The sequence below is a fragment of the Anomaloglossus baeobatrachus genome, chromosome 9 (genome assembly GCF_048569485.1).
Source record: "Anomaloglossus baeobatrachus isolate aAnoBae1 chromosome 9, aAnoBae1.hap1, whole genome shotgun sequence".
NCBI lineage: Eukaryota > Metazoa > Chordata > Amphibia > Anura > Aromobatidae > Anomaloglossus > Anomaloglossus baeobatrachus.
Genome location: NC_134361.1, coordinates 165,234,460 through 165,257,731, shown reverse-complemented (window position 1 = coordinate 165,257,731; position 23,272 = coordinate 165,234,460). Strand labels below are relative to the sequence as shown.

The 23,272-nt window shown below is 47.6% G+C and overlaps 13 non-coding genes and 4 pseudogenes across 13 annotated transcripts; all 17 read right to left on the bottom strand.

Annotated features, from left to right (window-relative positions):
• Positions 1-415: 415 nt before the first annotated feature.
• On the bottom strand, positions 416-611 carry LOC142253254 (U2 spliceosomal RNA). The gene has a single exon (XR_012726565.1). It is a non-coding gene; the product is annotated as a U2 spliceosomal RNA (small nuclear RNA).
• A 697-nt stretch (positions 612-1,308) lies between these two features.
• Positions 1,309-1,450, bottom strand: LOC142253738 (U2 spliceosomal RNA; annotated as a pseudogene).
• A 1,388-nt stretch (positions 1,451-2,838) lies between these two features.
• LOC142252743 (U2 spliceosomal RNA) lies at positions 2,839-3,029 on the bottom strand. Its single transcript, XR_012726110.1, has one exon. It is a non-coding gene; the product is annotated as a U2 spliceosomal RNA (small nuclear RNA).
• A 1,388-nt stretch (positions 3,030-4,417) lies between these two features.
• On the bottom strand, positions 4,418-4,608 carry LOC142252742 (U2 spliceosomal RNA). Its single transcript, XR_012726109.1, has one exon. It is a non-coding gene; the product is annotated as a U2 spliceosomal RNA (small nuclear RNA).
• Positions 4,609-5,997: 1,389 nt separating this feature from the next.
• LOC142252741 (U2 spliceosomal RNA) lies at positions 5,998-6,188 on the bottom strand. Its single transcript, XR_012726108.1, has one exon. It is a non-coding gene; the product is annotated as a U2 spliceosomal RNA (small nuclear RNA).
• Positions 6,189-7,576: 1,388 nt separating this feature from the next.
• LOC142253192 (U2 spliceosomal RNA) lies at positions 7,577-7,771 on the bottom strand. The gene has a single exon (XR_012726505.1). It is a non-coding gene; the product is annotated as a U2 spliceosomal RNA (small nuclear RNA).
• Positions 7,772-8,468: 697 nt separating this feature from the next.
• On the bottom strand, positions 8,469-8,610 carry LOC142253676 (U2 spliceosomal RNA; annotated as a pseudogene).
• A 1,388-nt stretch (positions 8,611-9,998) lies between these two features.
• On the bottom strand, positions 9,999-10,189 carry LOC142252739 (U2 spliceosomal RNA). The gene has a single exon (XR_012726106.1). It is a non-coding gene; the product is annotated as a U2 spliceosomal RNA (small nuclear RNA).
• Positions 10,190-11,577: 1,388 nt separating this feature from the next.
• On the bottom strand, positions 11,578-11,768 carry LOC142252738 (U2 spliceosomal RNA). Its single transcript, XR_012726105.1, has one exon. It is a non-coding gene; the product is annotated as a U2 spliceosomal RNA (small nuclear RNA).
• A 1,388-nt stretch (positions 11,769-13,156) lies between these two features.
• On the bottom strand, positions 13,157-13,347 carry LOC142252737 (U2 spliceosomal RNA). The gene has a single exon (XR_012726104.1). It is a non-coding gene; the product is annotated as a U2 spliceosomal RNA (small nuclear RNA).
• A 1,388-nt stretch (positions 13,348-14,735) lies between these two features.
• LOC142252736 (U2 spliceosomal RNA) lies at positions 14,736-14,926 on the bottom strand. The gene has a single exon (XR_012726103.1). It is a non-coding gene; the product is annotated as a U2 spliceosomal RNA (small nuclear RNA).
• Positions 14,927-16,314: 1,388 nt separating this feature from the next.
• LOC142253245 (U2 spliceosomal RNA) lies at positions 16,315-16,510 on the bottom strand. The gene has a single exon (XR_012726556.1). It is a non-coding gene; the product is annotated as a U2 spliceosomal RNA (small nuclear RNA).
• A 718-nt stretch (positions 16,511-17,228) lies between these two features.
• On the bottom strand, positions 17,229-17,390 carry LOC142253552 (U2 spliceosomal RNA; annotated as a pseudogene).
• A 1,388-nt stretch (positions 17,391-18,778) lies between these two features.
• LOC142252899 (U2 spliceosomal RNA) lies at positions 18,779-18,969 on the bottom strand. Its single transcript, XR_012726262.1, has one exon. It is a non-coding gene; the product is annotated as a U2 spliceosomal RNA (small nuclear RNA).
• A 1,388-nt stretch (positions 18,970-20,357) lies between these two features.
• Positions 20,358-20,553, bottom strand: LOC142253208 (U2 spliceosomal RNA). Its single transcript, XR_012726520.1, has one exon. It is a non-coding gene; the product is annotated as a U2 spliceosomal RNA (small nuclear RNA).
• Positions 20,554-21,234: 681 nt separating this feature from the next.
• On the bottom strand, positions 21,235-21,378 carry LOC142253653 (U2 spliceosomal RNA; annotated as a pseudogene).
• Positions 21,379-22,765: 1,387 nt separating this feature from the next.
• LOC142253176 (U2 spliceosomal RNA) lies at positions 22,766-22,963 on the bottom strand. The gene has a single exon (XR_012726492.1). It is a non-coding gene; the product is annotated as a U2 spliceosomal RNA (small nuclear RNA).
• Between the last annotated feature and the right edge of the window lie 309 nt (positions 22,964-23,272).

The window sequence follows — 23,272 nt, the reverse complement described above, 5'->3', positions numbered from 1 at the left end:
ACCCCAAAAACCAATGCATGATAGGAATAAACAGGTAACTTTCTTTGGAGTGGAAGCGGAGAGATCGCACCAGATGCCAATTCTAGATCTTATCACACCTGTGGTCACTGCAGTAGCAGGTGAATCCACTTTGTCCAAAAGGGATCTATTCCATTCAATTGCAAATGATCTAGATAAGACAGAGAACTGCAGCACGGGACATAGCCGAGTTGGTCAGGTTGAGTGGTGATGAGTTTGCTATTTGGATGAATAAAGAAAGTCAAAAGTGTGAAAGATAAAAAACAAAAGGAGGAAGTGTGAAAAGTGAATGGGCCAAATTGAGGTGCATATGAAGACGTATGCTTTCTTCCAATTCATTAAACCGGGCTAATATGAATCAGGTGAATTGAGTTCTGCTTTTGGAAACTGGGTTAAGAAGGGGTGCACCGGTCCTGGAGGTACTGCAATACCAGGTCAATGCGTGGAGTGGACAGAGCAAGCTCTTTTTCCATCTCCCTGTTCTAAAAATCCATTTAATATATGGTCCCCAGATAGGGGACGTATCAGATATTAAACTGATAAGAACAGATTTTGATTTAATGAAGCTTTCCAAAGCACCGCAAAAAATGCATGACCGAAGTCACACCAAAAACAGTGCAAAGGCTAGGATTCGTGTGGACCCCTCCGTGAGGAGAGGGTCCCCAAAAATCAACCCCGTCCCTCCGAGCCAGAAGGCCACAGCAAGGGTCAGGGATCTTCGGTGCTCCCCCAAGCCGAAGCCTGGTTGAGCCTTGTCGTTGCTCCCAGCGTCCACCCAGGCATCTTACCCAAGTGGAGTAGAGAGCTACTAGTTGTTGGTTTCGCAGCCGAAACTGCCCGGACCGTCAACCGGTGTTGGTTTCTCAGCCCAAGGCTAACCGGACCTCCAACCGGGTGTTGGTTTCTCAGCCGAAGCTGACCCGGACCTCCAACCAGGTGTTGGTTTCTCAGCCGAAGCTGACCCGGACCTCCAACCGGGTGTTGGTTTCTCAGCCGAAGCTGACCCGGACCTCCAACCGGGTGTTGGTTTCTCAGCCCAAAGCTGAACGGACCTCCGACCATGATTATAAAAATTTCCCTTCCTAGCCAGAAGGCCGGGATAGAGCAATATGCTCAGAAAGTATGAAAGGGCAAGGTACGGTGTGCTACAGAGCCCAAGGCTTGCCGGGGTCCAAAGCCAGCAAGCTCAGACTCACTCCAGGGTCGTCAATCCTGGGGCACATTGCACCATAGCCCCCACACTTACTCAGTCTAATAGCCTCGATCCTGGTAGGGCCCTGGTTTCCTCTAGATGGATATACTATCCTCCCAAAGTACTAACAAGCGCAACCTTCCAGTGTGCATTGCATCATTGTACTAAGGTGGCCGGAGCCTTAAACCACCTTTTCGAACGATACTACACTTGATCTTAGCCAAAAGGCCGAGAAGCGATAACCAGAATTGGTTTGGGCCTCGAGTGGCACCCTGGCCTATGCCGGACACATCTTAGGGAGAGAGAGCGAGAGGGAGACAAACCCACGCCTACAGAAGACATTTTGTCACCCAAGCCAACCCTTGAAAAGGCTGCTTTGCAGAGCAAAAACAAGAAGAATGGTGCGTTTTGCAGCCGCCGCCCCCCACTGCAATGAATCTGAATAACTCCTCCTTTAGGGCGCAAGCAACTCCCCTCCCCCTTGCAGTCTTTCCAATTCACGATACAAAAAGACGGACAGGACAGGTTGCCTGACTTTCCGTCACTGCCACCCTTTGCCATCCTTACCCGTAGAAAGCCCTTTCATCATCCCCAAACCCTAATCTTTTCCCTTTCCTTCCCAGCCCCCAAACCCTGCCCTCTGTACCCTTCTCACCACCCGCATCCCTTCTCCTGTCATCCCCCTACCACCCGGGAAAAAAAGAGCTTGCCCCCTCCTTACACTAGCCCACCCTCCCACCCAAAGAACAACTTCTGCTGCGCAGCTTGTTTTCTAGGCAGCAGCGCTATTGTGATGTCAGCGGGGGCATTGTGACAAGCCGCCAGTGTTCCGTCTCTTCATGTTGTGCACAGTTCAAACGGAAAATACATCAACAGGCAGACTACAGAAAAACTTACTATCAAAGGTTAGAGGGGGGCTTTCTCAGAGGGCTTTTTACAGTTTTTCTATTCCCAATTAGCCGTTTAAGTGTACTTATTGAAAGTAGTAATTCTTTCATAGGCCGCCCTTTCTTAGTATTTGACGTTCCTTATATTGCGGTATGAGGCTTTGCAGCAGGTTGCAAACATTCATCACCCATGACTGTCCCCAATTGAGCTCAGAAGCTCAATGTCTATCATGACCTCTCTTTTAGAATGTCCAAGAGCAAGCAAACTATTCCTCCAGGAGAGGGCGCCAACAGACTACTAAAGAGATCATCATTACTCAAAGAAAACCCCAAAAACCAATGCATGATAGGAATAAACAGGTAACTTTCTTTGGAGTGGAAGCGGAGAGATCGCACCAGATGCCAATTCTAGATCTTATCACACCTGTGGTCACTGCAGCAGCAGGTGAATCCACTTTGTCCAAAAGGGATCTATTCCATTCAATTGCAAATGATCTAGATAAGACAGAGAACTGCAGCACGGGACATAGCCGAGTTGGTCAGGTTGAGTGGTGATGAGTTTGCTATTTGGATGAATAAAGAAAGTCAAAAGTGTGAAAGATAAAAAACAAAAGGAGGAAGTGTGAAAAGTGAATGGGCCAAATTGAGGTGCATATGAAGACGTATGCTTTCTTCCAATTCATTAAACCGGGCTAATATGAATCAGGTGAATTGAGTTCTGCTTTTGGAAACTGGGTTAAGAAGGGGTGCACCGGTCCTGGAGGTACTGCAATACCAGGTCAATGCGTGGAGTGGACAGAGCAAGCTCTTTTTCCATCTCCCTGTTCTAAAAATCCATTTAATATATGGTCCCCAGATAGGGGACGTATCAGATATTAAACTGATAAGAACAGATACTACACTTGATCTTAGCCAAAAGGCCGAGAAGCGATAACCAGAATTGGTTTGGGCCTCGAGTGGCACCCTGGCCTATGCCGGACACATCTTAGGGAGAGAGAGCGAGAGGGAGACAAACCCACGCCTACAGAAGACATTTTGTCACCCAAGCCAACCCTTGAAAAGGCTGCTTTGCAGAGCAAAAACAAGAAGAATGGTGCGTTTTGCAGCCGCCGCCCCCCACTGCAATGAATCTGAATAACTCCTCCTTTAGGGCGCAAGCAACTCCCCTCCCCCTTGCAGTCTTTCCAATTCACGATACAAAAAGACGGACAGGACAGGTTGCCTGACTTTCCGTCACTGCCACCCTTTGCCATCCTTACCCGTAGAAAGCCCTTTCATCATCCCCAAACCCTAATCTTTTCCCTTTCCTTCCCAGCCCCCAAACCCTGCCCTCTGTACCCTTCTCACCACCCGCATCCCTTCTCCTGTCATCCCCCTACCACCCGGGAAAAAAAGAGCTTGCCCCCTCCTTACACTAGCCCACCCTCCCACCCAAAGAACAACTTCTGCTGCGCAGCTTGTTTTCTAGGCAGCAGCGCTATTGTGATGTCAGCGGGGGCATTGTGACAAGCCGCCAGTGTTCCGTCTCTTCATGTTGTGCACAGTTCAAACGGAAAATACATCAACAGGCAGACTACAGAAAAACTTACTATCAAAGGTTAGAGGGGGGCTTTCTCAGAGGGCTTTTTACAGTTTTTCTATTCCCAATTAGCCGTTTAAGTGTACTTATTGAAAGTAGTAATTCTTTCATAGGCCGCCCTTTCTTAGTATTTGACGTTCCTTATATTGCGGTATGAGGCTTTGCAGCAGGTTGCAAACATTCATCACCCATGACTGTCCCCAATTGAGCTCAGAAGCTCAATGTCTATCATGACCTCTCTTTTAGAATGTCCAAGAGCAAGCAAACTATTCCTCCAGGAGAGGGCGCCAACAGACTACTAAAGAGATCATCATTACTCAAAGAAAACCCCAAAAACCAATGCATGATAGGAATAAACAGGTAACTTTCTTTGGAGTGGAAGCGGAGAGATCGCACCAGATGCCAATTCTAGATCTTATCACACCTGTGGTCACTGCAGCAGCAGGTGAATCCACTTTGTCCAAAAGGGATCTATTCCATTCAATTGCAAATGATCTAGATAAGACAGAGAACTGCAGCACGGGACATAGCCGAGTTGGTCAGGTTGAGTGGTGATGAGTTTGCTATTTGGATGAATAAAGAAAGTCAAAAGTGTGAAAGATAAAAAACAAAAGGAGGAAGTGTGAAAAGTGAATGGGCCAAATTGAGGTGCATATGAAGACGTATGCTTTCTTCCAATTCATTAAACCGGGCTAATATGAATCAGGTGAATTGAGTTCTGCTTTTGGAAACTGGGTTAAGAAGGGGTGCACCGGTCCTGGAGGTACTGCAATACCAGGTCAATGCGTGGAGTGGACAGAGCAAGCTCTTTTTCCATCTCCCTGTTCTAAAAATCCATTTAATATATGGTCCCCAGATAGGGGACGTATCAGATATTAAACTGATAAGAACAGATACTACACTTGATCTTAGCCAAAAGGCCGAGAAGCGATAACCAGAATTGGTTTGGGCCTCGAGTGGCACCCTGGCCTATGCCGGACACATCTTAGGGAGAGAGAGCGAGAGGGAGACAAACCCACGCCTACAGAAGACATTTTGTCACCCAAGCCAACCCTTGAAAAGGCTGCTTTGCAGAGCAAAAACAAGAAGAATGGTGCGTTTTGCAGCCGCCGCCCCCCACTGCAATGAATCTGAATAACTCCTCCTTTAGGGCGCAAGCAACTCCCCTCCCCCTTGCAGTCTTTCCAATTCACGATACAAAAAGACGGACAGGACAGGTTGCCTGACTTTCCGTCACTGCCACCCTTTGCCATCCTTACCCGTAGAAAGCCCTTTCATCATCCCCAAACCCTAATCTTTTCCCTTTCCTTCCCAGCCCCCAAACCCTGCCCTCTGTACCCTTCTCACCACCCGCATCCCTTCTCCTGTCATCCCCCTACCACCCGGGAAAAAAAGAGCTTGCCCCCTCCTTACACTAGCCCACCCTACCACCCAAAGAACAACTTCTGCTGCGCAGCTTGTTTTCTAGGCAGCAGCGCTATTGTGATGTCAGCGGGGGCATTGTGACAAGCCGCCAGTGTTCCGTCTCTTCATGTTGTGCACAGTTCAAACGGAAAATACATCAACAGGCAGACTACAGAAAAACTTACTATCAAAGGTTAGAGGGGGGGCTTTCTCAGAGGGCTTTTTACAGTTTTTCTATTCCCAATTAGCCGTTTAAGTGTACTTATTGAAAGTAGTAATTCTTTCATAGGCCGCCCTTTCTTAGTATTTGACGTTCCTTATATTGCGGTATGAGGCTTTGCAGCAGGTTGCAAACATTCATCACCCATGACTGTCCCCAATTGAGCTCAGAAGCTCAATGTCTATCATGACCTCTCTTTTAGAATGTCCAAGAGCAAGCAAACTATTCCTCCAGGAGAGGGCGCCAACAGACTACTAAAGAGATCATCATTACTCAAAGAAAACCCCAAAAACCAATGCATGATAGGAATAAACAGGTAACTTTCTTTGGAGTGGAAGCGGAGAGATCGCACCAGATGCCAATTCTAGATCTTATCACACCTGTGGTCACTGCAGCAGCAGGTGAATCCACTTTGTCCAAAAGGGATCTATTCCATTCAATTGCAAATGATCTAGATAAGACAGAGAACTGCAGCACGGGACATAGCCGAGTTGGTCAGGTTGAGTGGTGATGAGTTTGCTATTTGGATGAATAAAGAAAGTCAAAAGTGTGAAAGATAAAAAACAAAAGGAGGAAGTGTGAAAAGTGAATGGGCCAAATTGAGGTGCATATGAAGACGTATGCTTTCTTCCAATTCATTAAACCGGGCTAATATGAATCAGGTGAATTGAGTTCTGCTTTTGGAAACTGGGTTAAGAAGGGGTGCACCGGTCCTGGAGGTACTGCAATACCAGGTCAATGCGTGGAGTGGACAGAGCAAGCTCTTTTTCCATCTCCCTGTTCTAAAAATCCATTTAATATATGGTCCCCAGATAGGGGACGTATCAGATATTAAACTGATAAGAACAGATACTACACTTGATCTTAGCCAAAAGGCCGAGAAGCGATAACCAGAATTGGTTTGGGCCTCGAGTGGCACCCTGGCCTATGCCGGACACATCTTAGGGAGAGAGAGCGAGAGGGAGACAAACCCACGCCTACAGAAGACATTTTGTCACCCAAGCCAACCCTTGAAAAGGCTGCTTTGCAGAGCAAAAACAAGAAGAATGGTGCGTTTTGCAGCCGCCGCCCCCCACTGCAATGAATCTGAATAACTCCTCCTTTAGGGCGCAAGCAACTCCCCTCCCCCTTGCAGTCTTTCCAATTCACGATACAAAAAGACGGACAGGACAGGTTGCCTGACTTTCCGTCACTGCCACCCTTTGCCATCCTTACCCGTAGAAAGCCCTTTCATCATCCCCAAACCCTAATCTTTTCCCTTTCCTTCCCAGCCCCCAAACCCTGCCCTCTGTACCCTTCTCACCACCCGCATCCCTTCTCCTGTCATCCCCCTACCACCCGGGAAAAAAAGAGCTTGCCCCCTCCTTACACTAGCCCACCCTCCCACCCAAAGAACAACTTCTGCTGCGCAGCTTGTTTTCTAGGCAGCAGCGCTATTGTGATGTCAGCGGGGGCATTGTGACAAGCCGCCAGTGTTCCGTCTCTTCATGTTGTGCACAGTTCAAACGGAAAATACATCAACAGGCAGACTACAGAAAAACTTACTATCAAAGGTTAGAGGGGGGCTTTCTCAGAGGGCTTTTTACAGTTTTTCTATTCCCAATTAGCCGTTTAAGTGTACTTATTGAAAGTAGTAATTCTTTCATAGGCCGCCCTTTCTTAGTATTTGACGTTCCTTATATTGCGGTATGAGGCTTTGCAGCAGGTTGCAAACATTCATCACCCATGACTGTCCCCAATTGAGCTCAGAAGCTCAATGTCTATCATGACCTCTCTTTTAGAATGTCCAAGAGCAAGCAAACTATTCCTCCAGGAGAGGGCGCCAACAGACTACTAAAGAGATCATCATTACTCAAAGAAAACCCCAAAAACCAATGCATGATAGGAATAAACAGGTAACTTTCTTTGGAGTGGAAGCGGAGAGATCGCACCAGATGCCAATTCTAGATCTTATCACACCTGTGGTCACTGCAGCAGCAGGTGAATCCACTTTGTCCAAAAGGGATCTATTCCATTCAATTGCAAATGATCTAGATAAGACAGAGAACTGCAGCACGGGACATAGCCGAGTTGGTCAGGTTGAGTGGTGATGAGTTTGCTATTTGGATGAATAAAGAAAGTCAAAAGTGTGAAAGATAAAAAACAAAAGGAGGAAGTGTGAAAAGTGAATGGGCCAAATTGAGGTGCATATGAAGACGTATGCTTTCTTCCAATTCATTAAACCGGGCTAATATGAATCAGGTGAATTGAGTTCTGCTTTTGGAAACTGGGTTAAGAAGGGGTGCACCGGTCCTGGAGGTACTGCAATACCAGGTCAATGCGTGGAGTGGACAGAGCAAGCTCTTTTTCCATCTCCCTGTTCTAAAAATCCATTTAATATATGGTCCCCAGATAGGGGACGTATCAGATATTAAACTGATAAGAACAGATTTTGATTTAATGAAGCTTTCCAAAGCACCGCAAAAATGCATGACCGAAGTCACACCAAAAACAGTGCAAAGGCTAGGATTCGTGTGGACCCCTCCGTGAGAAGAGGATCCCCAAAAATCAACCCCGTCCCTCCGAGCCAGAAGGCCACAGCGAGGGTCAGGGATCTTCGGTGCTCCCCCAAGCCGAAGCCTGGTTGAGCCTTGTTGTTGCTCCCAGCGTCCACCGAGGCATCTTACCCAAGTGGAGTAGGGAGCTACTAGTCGTTGGTTTCGCAGCCGAGACTGCCCGGACCGTCAACCGGTGTTGGTTTCTCAGCCCAAGGCTGACCGGACCTCCAACCGGGTGTTGGTTTCTCAGCCCAAGGCTGACCGGACCTCCAACCGGGTGTTGGTTTCTCAGCCCAAGGCTAACCGGACCTCCAACCGGGTGTTGGTTTCTCAGCCAAAGCTGACCCGGACCTCCAACCGGGTGTTGGTTTCTCAGCCCAAAGCTGACCGGACTTCCGACCGGGATTATAAAAATTTCCCTTCTTAGCCAGAAGGCCAGGATAGGGCAATATGCTTGGAAAGTATGAATAGGCAAGGCGCGGCGTGCGACAGAGTCTGAGGCTTACCAGGGTCCCAACCTAGCAAGTTCAGACTCCCTCCAGGGTGTCCATTCCTGGGGCACATTGCACCATAACCCCCACACTTACTCAGTCTAATAGCCTCAATCCTGGTAGGGCCATGGTTTCCTCTAGATGGATATACTATCCTCCCAAAGTACTAACAAGTGCAACCTTCCAGTGTGCATTGCATCATTGTACTAAGGTGGCCGGAGCCTTAAACCACCTTTTCGAACAATACTACACTTGATCTTAGCCAAAAGGCCGAGAAGCGATAACCAGAATTGGTTTGGGCCTCGAGTGGCACCCTGGCCTATGCCGGACACATCTTAGGGAGAGAGAGCGAGAGGGAGACAAACCCACGCCTACAGAAGACATTTTGTCACCCAAGCCAACCCTTGAAAAGGCTGCTTTGCAGAGCAAAAACAAGAAGAATGGTGCGTTTTGCAGCCGCCGCCCCCCACTGCAATGAATCTGAATAACTCCTCCTTTAGGGCGCAAGCAACTCCCCTCCCCCTTGCAGTCTTTCCAATTCACGATACAAAAAGACGGACAGGACAGGTTGCCTGACTTTCCGTCACTGCCACCCTTTGCCATCCTTACCCGTAGAAAGCCCTTTCATCATCCCCAAACCCTAATCTTTTCCCTTTCCTTCCCAGCCCCCAAACCCTGCCCTCTGTACCCTTCTCACCACCCGCATCCCTTCTCCTGTCATCCCCCTACCACCCGGGAAAAAAAGAGCTTGCCCCCTCCTTACACTAGCCCACCCTCCCACCCAAAGAACAACTTCTGCTGCGCAGCTTGTTTTCTAGGCAGCAGCGCTATTGTGATGTCAGCGGGGGCATTGTGACAAGCCGCCAGTGTTCCGTCTCTTCATGTTGTGCACAGTTCAAACGGAAAATACATCAACAGGCAGACTACAGAAAAACTTACTATCAAAGGTTAGAGGGGGGCTTTCTCAGAGGGCTTTTTACAGTTTTTCTATTCCCAATTAGCCGTTTAAGTGTACTTATTGAAAGTAGTAATTCTTTCATAGGCCGCCCTTTCTTAGTATTTGACGTTCCTTATATTGCGGTATGAGGCTTTGCAGCAGGTTGCAAACATTCATCACCCATGACTGTCCCCAATTGAGCTCAGAAGCTCAATGTCTATCATGACCTCTCTTTTAGAATGTCCAAGAGCAAGCAAACTATTCCTCCAGGAGAGGGCGCCAACAGACTACTAAAGAGATCATCATTACTCAAAGAAAACCCCAAAAACCAATGCATGATAGGAATAAACAGGTAACTTTCTTTGGAGTGGAAGCGGAGAGATCGCACCAGATGCCAATTCTAGATCTTATCACACCTGTGGTCACTGCAGCAGCAGGTGAATCCACTTTGTCCAAAAGGGATCTATTCCATTCAATTGCAAATGATCTAGATAAGACAGAGAACTGCAGCACGGGACATAGCCGAGTTGGTCAGGTTGAGTGGTGATGAGTTTGCTATTTGGATGAATAAAGAAAGTCAAAAGTGTGAAAGATAAAAAACAAAAGGAGGAAGTGTGAAAAGTGAATGGGCCAAATTGAGGTGCATATGAAGACGTATGCTTTCTTCCAATTCATTAAACCGGGCTAATATGAATCAGGTGAATTGAGTTCTGCTTTTGGAAACTGGGTTAAGAAGGGGTGCACCGGTCCTGGAGGTACTGCAATACCAGGTCAATGCGTGGAGTGGACAGAGCAAGCTCTTTTTCCATCTCCCTGTTCTAAAAATCCATTTAATATATGGTCCCCAGATAGGGGACGTATCAGATATTAAACTGATAAGAACAGATACTACACTTGATCTTAGCCAAAAGGCCGAGAAGCGATAACCAGAATTGGTTTGGGCCTCGAGTGGCACCCTGGCCTATGCCGGACACATCTTAGGGAGAGAGAGCGAGAGGGAGACAAACCCACGCCTACAGAAGACATTTTGTCACCCAAGCCAACCCTTGAAAAGGCTGCTTTGCAGAGCAAAAACAAGAAGAATGGTGCGTTTTGCAGCCGCCGCCCCCCACTGCAATGAATCTGAATAACTCCTCCTTTAGGGCGCAAGCAACTCCCCTCCCCCTTGCAGTCTTTCCAATTCACGATACAAAAAGACGGACAGGACAGGTTGCCTGACTTTCCGTCACTGCCACCCTTTGCCATCCTTACCCGTAGAAAGCCCTTTCATCATCCCCAAACCCTAATCTTTTCCCTTTCCTTCCCAGCCCCCAAACCCTGCCCTCTGTACCCTTCTCACCACCCGCATCCCTTCTCCTGTCATCCCCCTACCACCCGGGAAAAAAAGAGCTTGCCCCCTCCTTACACTAGCCCACCCTCCCACCCAAAGAACAACTTCTGCTGCGCAGCTTGTTTTCTAGGCAGCAGCGCTATTGTGATGTCAGCGGGGGCATTGTGACAAGCCGCCAGTGTTCCGTCTCTTCATGTTGTGCACAGTTCAAACGGAAAATACATCAACAGGCAGACTACAGAAAAACTTACTATCAAAGGTTAGAGGGGGGCTTTCTCAGAGGGCTTTTTACAGTTTTTCTATTCCCAATTAGCCGTTTAAGTGTACTTATTGAAAGTAGTAATTCTTTCATAGGCCGCCCTTTCTTAGTATTTGACGTTCCTTATATTGCGGTATGAGGCTTTGCAGCAGGTTGCAAACATTCATCACCCATGACTGTCCCCAATTGAGCTCAGAAGCTCAATGTCTATCATGACCTCTCTTTTAGAATGTCCAAGAGCAAGCAAACTATTCCTCCAGGAGAGGGCGCCAACAGACTACTAAAGAGATCATCATTACTCAAAGAAAACCCCAAAAACCAATGCATGATAGGAATAAACAGGTAACTTTCTTTGGAGTGGAAGCGGAGAGATCGCACCAGATGCCAATTCTAGATCTTATCACACCTGTGGTCACTGCAGCAGCAGGTGAATCCACTTTGTCCAAAAGGGATCTATTCCATTCAATTGCAAATGATCTAGATAAGACAGAGAACTGCAGCACGGGACATAGCCGAGTTGGTCAGGTTGAGTGGTGATGAGTTTGCTATTTGGATGAATAAAGAAAGTCAAAAGTGTGAAAGATAAAAAACAAAAGGAGGAAGTGTGAAAAGTGAATGGGCCAAATTGAGGTGCATATGAAGACGTATGCTTTCTTCCAATTCATTAAACCGGGCTAATATGAATCAGGTGAATTGAGTTCTGCTTTTGGAAACTGGGTTAAGAAGGGGTGCACCGGTCCTGGAGGTACTGCAATACCAGGTCAATGCGTGGAGTGGACAGAGCAAGCTCTTTTTCCATCTCCCTGTTCTAAAAATCCATTTAATATATGGTCCCCAGATAGGGGACGTATCAGATATTAAACTGATAAGAACAGATACTACACTTGATCTTAGCCAAAAGGCCGAGAAGCGATAACCAGAATTGGTTTGGGCCTCGAGTGGCACCCTGGCCTATGCCGGACACATCTTAGGGAGAGAGAGCGAGAGGGAGACAAACCCACGCCTACAGAAGACATTTTGTCACCCAAGCCAACCCTTGAAAAGGCTGCTTTGCAGAGCAAAAACAAGAAGAATGGTGCGTTTTGCAGCCGCCGCCCCCCACTGCAATGAATCTGAATAACTCCTCCTTTAGGGCGCAAGCAACTCCCCTCCCCCTTGCAGTCTTTCCAATTCACGATACAAAAAGACGGACAGGACAGGTTGCCTGACTTTCCGTCACTGCCACCCTTTGCCATCCTTACCCGTAGAAAGCCCTTTCATCATCCCCAAACCCTAATCTTTTCCCTTTCCTTCCCAGCCCCCAAACCCTGCCCTCTGTACCCTTCTCACCACCCGCATCCCTTCTCCTGTCATCCCCCTACCACCCGGGAAAAAAAGAGCTTGCCCCCTCCTTACACTAGCCCACCCTCCCACCCAAAGAACAACTTCTGCTGCGCAGCTTGTTTTCTAGGCAGCAGCGCTATTGTGATGTCAGCGGGGGCATTGTGACAAGCCGCCAGTGTTCCGTCTCTTCATGTTGTGCACAGTTCAAACGGAAAATACATCAACAGGCAGACTACAGAAAAACTTACTATCAAAGGTTAGAGGGGGGCTTTCTCAGAGGGCTTTTTACAGTTTTTCTATTCCCAATTAGCCGTTTAAGTGTACTTATTGAAAGTAGTAATTCTTTCATAGGCCGCCCTTTCTTAGTATTTGACGTTCCTTATATTGCGGTATGAGGCTTTGCAGCAGGTTGCAAACATTCATCACCCATGACTGTCCCCAATTGAGCTCAGAAGCTCAATGTCTATCATGACCTCTCTTTTAGAATGTCCAAGAGCAAGCAAACTATTCCTCCAGGAGAGGGCGCCAACAGACTACTAAAGAGATCATCATTACTCAAAGAAAACCCCAAAAACCAATGCATGATAGGAATAAACAGGTAACTTTCTTTGGAGTGGAAGCGGAGAGATCGCACCAGATGCCAATTCTAGATCTTATCACACCTGTGGTCACTGCAGCAGCAGGTGAATCCACTTTGTCCAAAAGGGATCTATTCCATTCAATTGCAAATGATCTAGATAAGACAGAGAACTGCAGCACGGGACATAGCCGAGTTGGTCAGGTTGAGTGGTGATGAGTTTGCTATTTGGATGAATAAAGAAAGTCAAAAGTGTGAAAGATAAAAAACAAAAGGAGGAAGTGTGAAAAGTGAATGGGCCAAATTGAGGTGCATATGAAGACGTATGCTTTCTTCCAATTCATTAAACCGGGCTAATATGAATCAGGTGAATTGAGTTCTGCTTTTGGAAACTGGGTTAAGAAGGGGTGCACCGGTCCTGGAGGTACTGCAATACCAGGTCAATGCGTGGAGTGGACAGAGCAAGCTCTTTTTCCATCTCCCTGTTCTAAAAATCCATTTAATATATGGTCCCCAGATAGGGGACGTATCAGATATTAAACTGATAAGAACAGATACTACACTTGATCTTAGCCAAAAGGCCGAGAAGCGATAACCAGAATTGGTTTGGGCCTCGAGTGGCACCCTGGCCTATGCCGGACACATCTTAGGGAGAGAGAGCGAGAGGGAGACAAACCCACGCCTACAGAAGACATTTTGTCACCCAAGCCAACCCTTGAAAAGGCTGCTTTGCAGAGCAAAAACAAGAAGAATGGTGCGTTTTGCAGCCGCCGCCCCCCACTGCAATGAATCTGAATAACTCCTCCTTTAGGGCGCAAGCAACTCCCCTCCCCCTTGCAGTCTTTCCAATTCACGATACAAAAAGACGGACAGGACAGGTTGCCTGACTTTCCGTCACTGCCACCCTTTGCCATCCTTACCCGTAGAAAGCCCTTTCATCATCCCCAAACCCTAATCTTTTCCCTTTCCTTCCCAGCCCCCAAACCCTGCCCTCTGTACCCTTCTCACCACCCGCATCCCTTCTCCTGTCATCCCCCTACCACCCGGGAAAAAAAGAGCTTGCCCCCTCCTTACACTAGCCCACCCTCCCACCCAAAGAACAACTTCTGCTGCGCAGCTTGTTTTCTAGGCAGCAGCGCTATTGTGATGTCAGCGGGGGCATTGTGACAAGCCGCCAGTGTTCCGTCTCTTCATGTTGTGCACAGTTCAAACGGAAAATACATCAACAGGCAGACTACAGAAAAACTTACTATCAAAGGTTAGAGGGGGGCTTTCTCAGAGGGCTTTTTACAGTTTTTCTATTCCCAATTAGCCGTTTAAGTGTACTTATTGAAAGTAGTAATTCTTTCATAGGCCGCCCTTTCTTAGTATTTGACGTTCCTTATATTGCGGTATGAGGCTTTGCAGCAGGTTGCAAACATTCATCACCCATGACTGTCCCCAATTGAGCTCAGAAGCTCAATGTCTATCATGACCTCTCTTTTAGAATGTCCAAGAGCAAGCAAACTATTCCTCCAGGAGAGGGCGCCAACAGACTACTAAAGAGATCATCATTACTCAAAGAAAACCCCAAAAACCAATGCATGATAGGAATAAACAGGTAACTTTCTTTGGAGTGGAAGCGGAGAGATCGCACCAGATGCCAATTCTAGATCTTATCACACCTGTGGTCACTGCAGCAGCAGGTGAATCCACTTTGTCCAAAAGGGATCTATTCCATTCAATTGCAAATGATCTAGATAAGACAGAGAACTGCAGCACGGGACATAGCCGAGTTGGTCAGGTTGAGTGGTGATGAGTTTGCTATTTGGATGAATAAAGAAAGTCAAAAGTGTGAAAGATAAAAAACAAAAGGAGGAAGTGTGAAAAGTGAATGGGCCAAATTGAGGTGCATATGAAGACGTATGCTTTCTTCCAATTCATTAAACCGGGCTAATATGAATCAGGTGAATTGAGTTCTGCTTTTGGAAACTGGGTTAAGAAGGGGTGCACCGGTCCTGGAGGTACTGCAATACCAGGTCAATGCGTGGAGTGGACAGAGCAAGCTCTTTTTCCATCTCCCTGTTCTAAAAATCCATTTAATATATGGTCCCCAGATAGGGGACGTATCAGATATTAAACTGATAAGAACAGATACTACACTTGATCTTAGCCAAAAGGCCGAGAAGCGATAACCAGAATTGGTTTGGGCCTCGAGTGGCACCCTGGCCTATGCCGGACACATCTTAGGGAGAGAGAGCGAGAGGGAGACAAACCCACGCCTACAGAAGACATTTTGTCACCCAAGCCAACCCTTGAAAAGGCTGCTTTGCAGAGCAAAAACAAGAAGAATGGTGCGTTTTGCAGCCGCCGCCCCCCACTGCAATGAATCTGAATAACTCCTCCTTTAGGGCGCAAGCAACTCCCCTCCCCCTTGCAGTCTTTCCAATTCACGATACAAAAAGACGGACAGGACAGGTTGCCTGACTTTCCGTCACTGCCACCCTTTGCCATCCTTACCCGTAGAAAGCCCTTTCATCATCCCCAAACCCTAATCTTTTCCCTTTCCTTCCCAGCCCCCAAACCCTGCCCTCTGTACCCTTCTCACCACCCGCATCCCTTCTCCTGTCATCCCCCTACCACCCGGGAAAAAAAGAGCTTGCCCCCTCCTTACACTAGCCCACCCTCCCACCCAAAGAACAACTTCTGCTGCGCAGCTTGTTTTCTAGGCAGCAGCGCTATTGTGATGTCAGCGGGGGCATTGTGACAAGCCGCCAGTGTTCCGTCTCTTCATGTTGTGCACAGTTCAAACGGAAAATACATCAACAGGCAGACTACAGAAAAACTTACTATCAAAGGTTAGAGGGGGGCTTTCTCAGAGGGCTTTTTACAGTTTTTCTATTCCCAATTAGCCGTTTAAGTGTACTTATTGAAAGTAGTAATTCTTTCATAGGCCGCCCTTTCTGAGTATTTGACGTTCCTTATATTGCGGTATGAGGCTTTGCAGCAGGTTGCAAACATTCATCACCCATGACTGTCCCCAATTGAGCTCAGAAGCTCAATGTCTATCATGACCTCTCTTTTAGAATGTCCAAGAGCAAGCAAACTATTCCTCCAGGAGAGGGCGCCAACAGACTACTAAAGAGATCATCATTACTCAAAGAAAACCCCAAAAACCAATGCATGATAGGAATAAACAGGTAACTTTCTTTGGAGTGGAAGCGGAGAGATCGCACCAGATGCCAATTCTAGATCTTATCACACCTGTGGTCACTGCAGCAGCAGGTGAATCCACTTTGTCCAAAAGGGATCTATTCCATTCAATTGCAAATGATCTAGATAAGACAGAGAACTGCAGCACGGGACATAGCCGAGTTGGTCAGGTTGAGTGGTGATGAGTTTGCTATTTGGATGAATAAAGAAAGTCAAAAGTGTGAAAGATAAAAAACAAAAGGAGGAAGTGTGAAAAGTGAATGGGCCAAATTGAGGTGCATATGAAGACGTATGCTTTCTTCCAATTCATTAAACCGGGCTAATATGAATCAGGTGAATTGAGTTCTGCTTTTGGAAACTGGGTTAAGAAGGGGTGCACCGGTCCTGGAGGTACTGCAATACCAGGTCAATGCGTGGAGTGGACAGAGCAAGCTCTTTTTCCATCTCCCTGTTCTAAAAATCCATTTAATATATGGTCCCCAGATAGGGGACGTATCAGATATTAAACTGATAAGAACAGATTTTTGATTTAATGAAGCTTTCCAAAGCACCGCAAAAATGCATGACCGAAGTCACACCAAAAACAGTGCAAAGGCTAGGATTCGTGTGGAACCCTCCGTGAGAAGAGGATCCCCAAAAATCAACCCCGTCCCTCCGAGCCAGAAGGCCACAGCGAGGGTCAGGGATCTTCGGTGCTCCCCCAAGCCGAAGCCTGGTTGAGCCTTGTTGTTGCTCCCAGCGTCCACCGAGGCATCTTACCCAAGTGGAGTAGGGAGCTACTAGTCGTTGGTTTCGCAGCCGAGACTGCCCGGACCGTCAACCGGTGTTGGTTTCTCAGCCCAAGGCTGACCGGACCTCCAACCGGGTGTTGGTTTCTCAGCCCAAGGCTGACCGGACCTCCAACCGGGTGTTGGTTTCTCAGCCCAAGGCTAACCGGACCTCCAACCGGGTGTTGGTTTCTCAGCCAAAGCTGACCCGGACCTCCAACCGGGTGTTGGTTTCTCAGCCCAAAGCTGACCGGACCTCCGACCGGGATTATAAAAATTTCCCTTCTTAGCCAGAAGGCCGGGATAGGGCAATATGCTTGGAAAGTATGAATAGGCAAGGCGCGGCGTGCGACAGAGTCTGAGGCTTACTAGGGTCCCAACCTAGCAAGTTCAGACTCCCTCCAGGGTGTCCATTCCTGGGGCACATTGCACCATAACCCCCACACTTACTCAGTCTAATAGCCTCGATCCTGGTAGGGCCATGGTTTCCTCTAGATGGATATACTATCCTCCCAAAGTACTAACAAGCTCAACCTTCCAGTGTGCATTGCATCATTGTACTAAGGTGGCCGGAGCCTTAAACCACCTTTTCGAACGATACTACACTTGATCTTAGCCAAAAGGACTGATAAGAACAGATACTACACTTGATCTTAGCCAAAAGGCCGAGAAGCGATAACCAGAATTGGTTTGGGCCTCGAGTGGCACCCTGGCCTATGCCGGACACATCTTAGGGAGAGAGAGCGAGAGGGAGACAAACCCACGCCTACAGAAGACATTTTGTCACCCAAGCCAACCCTTGAAAAGGCTGCTTTGCAGAGCAAAAACAAGAAGAATGGTGCGTTTTGCAGCCGCCGCCCCCCACTGCAATGAATCTGAATAACTCCTCCTTTAGGGCGCAAGCAACTCCCCTCCCCCTTGCAGTCTTTCCAATTCACGATACAAAAAGACGGACAGGACAGGTTGCCTGACTTTCCGTCACTGCCACCCTTTGCCATCCTTACCCGTAGAAAGCCCTTTCATCATCCCCAAACCCTAATCTTTTCCCTTTCCTTCCCAGCCCCCAAACCCTGCCCTCTGTACCCTTCTCACCACCCGCATCCCTTCTCCTGTCATCCCCCTACCACCCGGGAAAAAAATCGCTTGCCCCCTCCTTACACTAGCCCACCCTCCCACCCAAAGAACAACTTCTGCTGCGCAGCTTGTTTTCTAGGCAGCAGCGCTATTGTGATGTCAGCGGGGGCATTGTGACAAGCCGCCAGTGTTCCGTCTCTTCATGTTGTGCACAGTTCAAACGGAAAATACATCAACAGGCAGACTACAGAAAAACTTACTATCAAAGGTTAGAGGGGGGCTTTCTAAGAGGGCTTTTTACAGTTTTTCTATTCCCAATTAGCCGTTTAAGTGTACTTATTGAAAGTAGTAATTCTTTCATAGGCCGCCCTTTCTTAGTATTTGACGTTCCTTATATTGCGGTATGAGGCTTCGCAGTAGGTTGCAAACATTCATCACCCATGACTGTCCCCAATTGAGCTCAGAAGCTCAATGTCTATCATGACCTCTCATTTAGAATGTCCAAGAGCAAGCAAACTATTCCTCCAGGAGAGGGCGCCAACAGACTACTAAAGAGATCATCATTACTCAAAGAAAACCCCAAAAACCAATGCATGATAGGAATAAACAGGTAACTTTCTTTGGAGTGGAAGCGGAGAGATCGCACCAGATGCCAATTCTAGATCTTATCACACCTGTGGTCACTGCAGCAGCAGGTGAATCCACTTTGTCCAAAAGGGATCTATTCCATTCAATTGCAAATGATCTAGATAAGACAGAGAACTGCAGCACGGGACATAGCCGAGTTGGTCAGGTTGAGTGGTGATGAGTTTGCTATTTGGATGAATAAAGAAAGTCAAAAGTGTGAAAGATAAAAAACAAAAGGAGGAAGTGTGAAAAGTGAATGGGCCAAATTGAGGTGCATATGAAGACGTATGCTTTCTTCCAATTCATTAAACCGGGCTAATATGAATCAGGTGAATTGAGTTCTGCTTTTGGAAACTGGGTTAAGAAGGGGTGCACCGGTCCTGGAGGTACTGCAATACCAGGTAAATGCGTGGAGTGGACAGAGCAAGCTCTTTTTCCATCTCCCTGTTCTAAAAATCCATTTAATATATGGTCCCCAGATAGGGGACGTATCAGATATTAAACTGATAAGAACAGATACTACACTTGATCTTAGCCAAAAGGCCGAGAAGCGATAACCAGAATTGGTTTGGGCCTCGAGTGGCACCCTGGCCTATGCCGGACACATCTTAGGGAGAGAGAGCGAGAGGGAGACAAACCCACGCCTACAGAAGACATTTTGTCACCCAAGCCAACCCTTGAAAAGGCTGCTTTGCAGAGCAAAAACAAGAAGAATGGTGCGTTTTGCAGCCGCCGCCCCCCACTGCAATGAATCTGAATAACTCCTCCTTTAGGGCGCAAGCAACTCCCCTCCCCCTTGCAGTCTTTCCAATTCACGATACAAAAAGACGGACAGGACAGGTTGCCTGACTTTCCGTCACTGCCACCCTTTGCCATCCTTACCCGTAGAAAGCCCTTTCATCATCCCCAAACCCTAATCTTTTCCCTTTCCTTCCCAGCCCCCAAACCCTGCCCTCTGTACCCTTCTCACCACCCGCATCCCTTCTCCTGTCATCCCCCTACCACCCGGGAAAAAAAGAGCTTGCCCCCTCCTTACACTAGCCCACCCTCCCACCCAAAGAACAACTTCTGCTGCGCAGCTTGTTTTCTAGGCAGCAGCGCTATTGTGATGTCAGCGGGGGCATTGTGACAAGCCGCCAGTGTTCCGTCTCTTCATGTTGTGCACAGTTCAAACGGAAAATACATCAACAGGCAGACTACAGAAAAACTTACTATCAAAGGTTAGAGGGGGGCTTTCTCAGAGGGCTTTTTACAGTTTTTCTATTCCCAATTAGCCGTTTAAGTGTACTTATTGAAAGTAGTAATTCTTTCATAGGCCGCCCTTTCTTAGTATTTGACGTTCCTTATATTGCGGTATGAGGCTTTGCAGCAGGTTGCAAACATTCATCACCCATGACTGTCCCCAATTGAGCTCAGAAGCTCAATGTCTATCATGACCTCTCTTTTAGAATGTCCAAGAGCAAGCAAACTATTCCTCCAGGAGAGGGCGCCAACAGACTACTAAAGAGATCATCATTACTCAAAGAAAACCCCAAAAACCAATGCATGATAGGAATAAACAGGTAACTTTCTTTGGAGTGGAAGCGGAGAGATCGCACCAGATGCCAATTCTAGATCTTATCACACCTGTGGTCACTGCAGCAGCAGGTGAATCCACTTTGTCCAAAAGGGATCTATTCCATTCAATTGCAAATGATCTAGATAAGACAGAGAACTGCAGCACGGGACATAGCCGAGTTGGTCAGGTTGAGTGGTGATGAGTTTGCTATTTGGATGAATAAAGAAAGTCAAAAGTGTGAAAGATAAAAAACAAAAGGAGGAAGTGTGAAAAGTGAATGGGCCAAATTGAGGTGCATATGAAGACGTATGCTTTCTTCCAATTCATTAAATCGGGCTAATATGAATCAGGTGAATTGAGTTCTGCTTTTGGAAACTGGGTTAAGAAGGGGTGCACCGGTCCTGGAGGTACTGCAATACCAGGTCAATGCGTGGAGTGGACAGAGCAAGCTCTTTTTCCATCTCCCTGTTCTAAAAATCCATTTAATATATGGTCCCCAGATAGGGGACGTATCAGATATTAAACTGATAAGAACAGATTTTGATTTAATGAAGCTTTCCAAAGCACCACAAAAAATGCATGACCGAAGTCACACCAAAAACAGTGCAAAGGCTAGGATTCGTGTGGACCCCACCGTGAGGAGAGGGTCCCCAAAAATCAACCCCGTCCCTCCGAGCCAGAAGGCCACAGCAAGGGTCAGGGATCTTCGGTGCTCCCCCAAGCCGAAGCCTGGTTGAGCCTTGTCGTTGCTCCCAGCGTCCACCCAGGCATCTTACCCAAGTGGAGTAGAGAGCTACTAGTTGTTGGTTTCGCAGCCGAAACTGCCCGGACCGTCAACCGGTGTTGGTTTCTCAGCCCAAGGCTAACCGGACCTCCAACCGGGTGTTGGTTTCTCAGCCGAAGCTGACCCAGACCTCCAACCGGGTGTTGGTTTCTCAGCCGAAGCTGACCCAGACCTCCAACCGGGTGTTAGTTTCTCAGCCCAAAGCTGACCAGACCTCCGACCGGGATTATAAAAATTTCCCTTCCTAGCCAGAAGGCCGGGATAGGGTAATATGCTCAAAAAGTATGAAAAGGCAAGGTACGGTGTGCTACAGAGCCCAAGGCTTGCCGGGGTCCCAAGCCAGCAAGCTCAGACTCACTCCAGGGTCGTCAGTCCTGGGGCACGTTGTACCATAGCCCCCCACCCTTACTCAGTCTAATAGCCTCGATCCTGGTAGGGCCATGTTTTCCTCTAGATGAATATACTATCCACCCAGAGTACTAGCAAGCGCAACCTTCCAGTGTGCATTGTATCATTGTACTAAGGTGGCCTGGAGCTTAAACCACCTCTTCGAACAACACTACACTTGATCTTAGCCAAAAGGATACTACACTTGATCTTAGCCAAAAGGCCGAGAGGCGATAACCAGAATTGGTTTGGGCCTCGAGTGGCACCCTGGCCTATGCCGGACACATCTTAGGGAGAGAGAGCGAGAGGGAGACAAACCCACGCCTACAGAAGACATTTTGTCACCCAAGCCAACCCTTGAAAAGGCTGCTTTGCAGAGCAAAAACAAGAAGAATGGTGCGTTTTGCAGCCGTCGCCCCCCACTGCAATGAATCTGAATAACTCCTCCTTTAGGGCGCAAGCAACTCCCCTCCCCCTTGCAGTCTTTCCAATTCACGATACAAAAAGACGGACAGGACAGGTTGCCTGACTTTCCGTCACTGCCACCCTTTGCCATCCTTACCCGTAGAAAGCCCTTTCATCATCCCCAAACCCTAATCTTTTCCCTTTCCTTCCCAGCCCCCAAACCCTGCCCTCTGTACCCTTCTCACCACCCGCATCCCTTCTCCTGTCATCCCCCTACCACCCGGGAAAAAAGAGCTTGCCCCCTCCTTACACTAGCCCACCCTCCCACCCAAAGAACAACTTCTGCTGCGCAGCTTGTTTTCTAGGCAGCAGCGCTATTGTGATGTCAGCGGGGGCATTGTGACAAGCCGCCAGTGTTCCGTCTCTTCATGTTGTGCACAGTTCAAACGGAAAATACATCAACAGGCAGACTACAGAAAAACTTACTATCAAAGGTTAGAGGGGGGCTTTCTCAGAGGGCTTTTTACAGTTTTTCTATTCCCAATTAGCCGTTTAAGTGTACTTATTGAAAGTAGTAATTCTTTCATAGGCCGCCCTTTCTTAGTATTTGACGTTCCTTATATTGCGGTATGAGGCTTTGCAGCAGGTTGCAAACATTCATCACCCATGACTGTCCCCAATTGAGCTCAGAAGCTCAATGTCTATCATGACCTCTCTTTTAGAATGTCCAAGAGCAAGCAAACTATTCCTCCAGGAGAGGGCGCCAACAGACTACTAAAGAGATCATCATTACTCAAAGAAAACCCCAAAAACCAATGCATGATAGGAATAAACAGGTAACTTTCTTTGGAGTGGAAGCGGAGAGATCGCACCAGATGCCAATTCTAGATCTTATCACACCTGTGGTCACTGCAGCAGCAGGTGAATCCACTTTGTCCAAAAGGGATCTATTCCATTCAATTGCAAATGATCTAGATAAGACAGAGAACTGCAGCACGGGACATAGCCGAGTTGGTCAGGTTGAGTGGTGATGAGTTTGCTATTTGGATGAATAAAGAAAGTCAAAAGTGTGAAAGATAAAAAACAAAAGGAGGAAGTGTGAAAAGTGAATGGGCCAAATTGAGGTGCATATGAAGACGTATGCTTTCTTCCAATTCATTAAACCGGGCTAATATGAATCAGGTGAATTGAGTTCTGCTTTTGGAAACTGGGTTAAGAAGGGGTGCACCGGTCCTGGAGGTACTGCAATACCAGGTCAATGCGTGGAGTGGACAGAGCAAGCTCTTTTTCCATCTCCCTGTTCTAAAAATCCATTTAATATATGGTCCCCAGATAGGGGACGTATCAGATATTAAACTGATAAGAACAGATTTTTTTGATTTAATGAAGCTTTCCAAAGCACCGCAAAAATGCATGACCGAAGTCACACCAAAAACAGTGCAAAGGCTAGGATTCGTGTGGACCCCTCCGTGAGAAGAGGATCCCCAAAAATCAACCCCGTCCCTCCGAGCCAGAAGGCCACAGCGAGGGTCAGGGATCTTCGGTGCTCCCCCAAGCCGAAGCCTGGTTGAGCCTTGTTGTTGCTCCCAGCGTCCACCGAGGCATCTTACCCAAGTGGAGTAGGGAGCTACTAGTCGTTGGTTTCGCAGCCGAGACTGCCCGGACCGTCAACCGGTGTTGGTTTCTCAGCCCAAGGCTGACCGGACCTCCAACCGGGTGTTGGT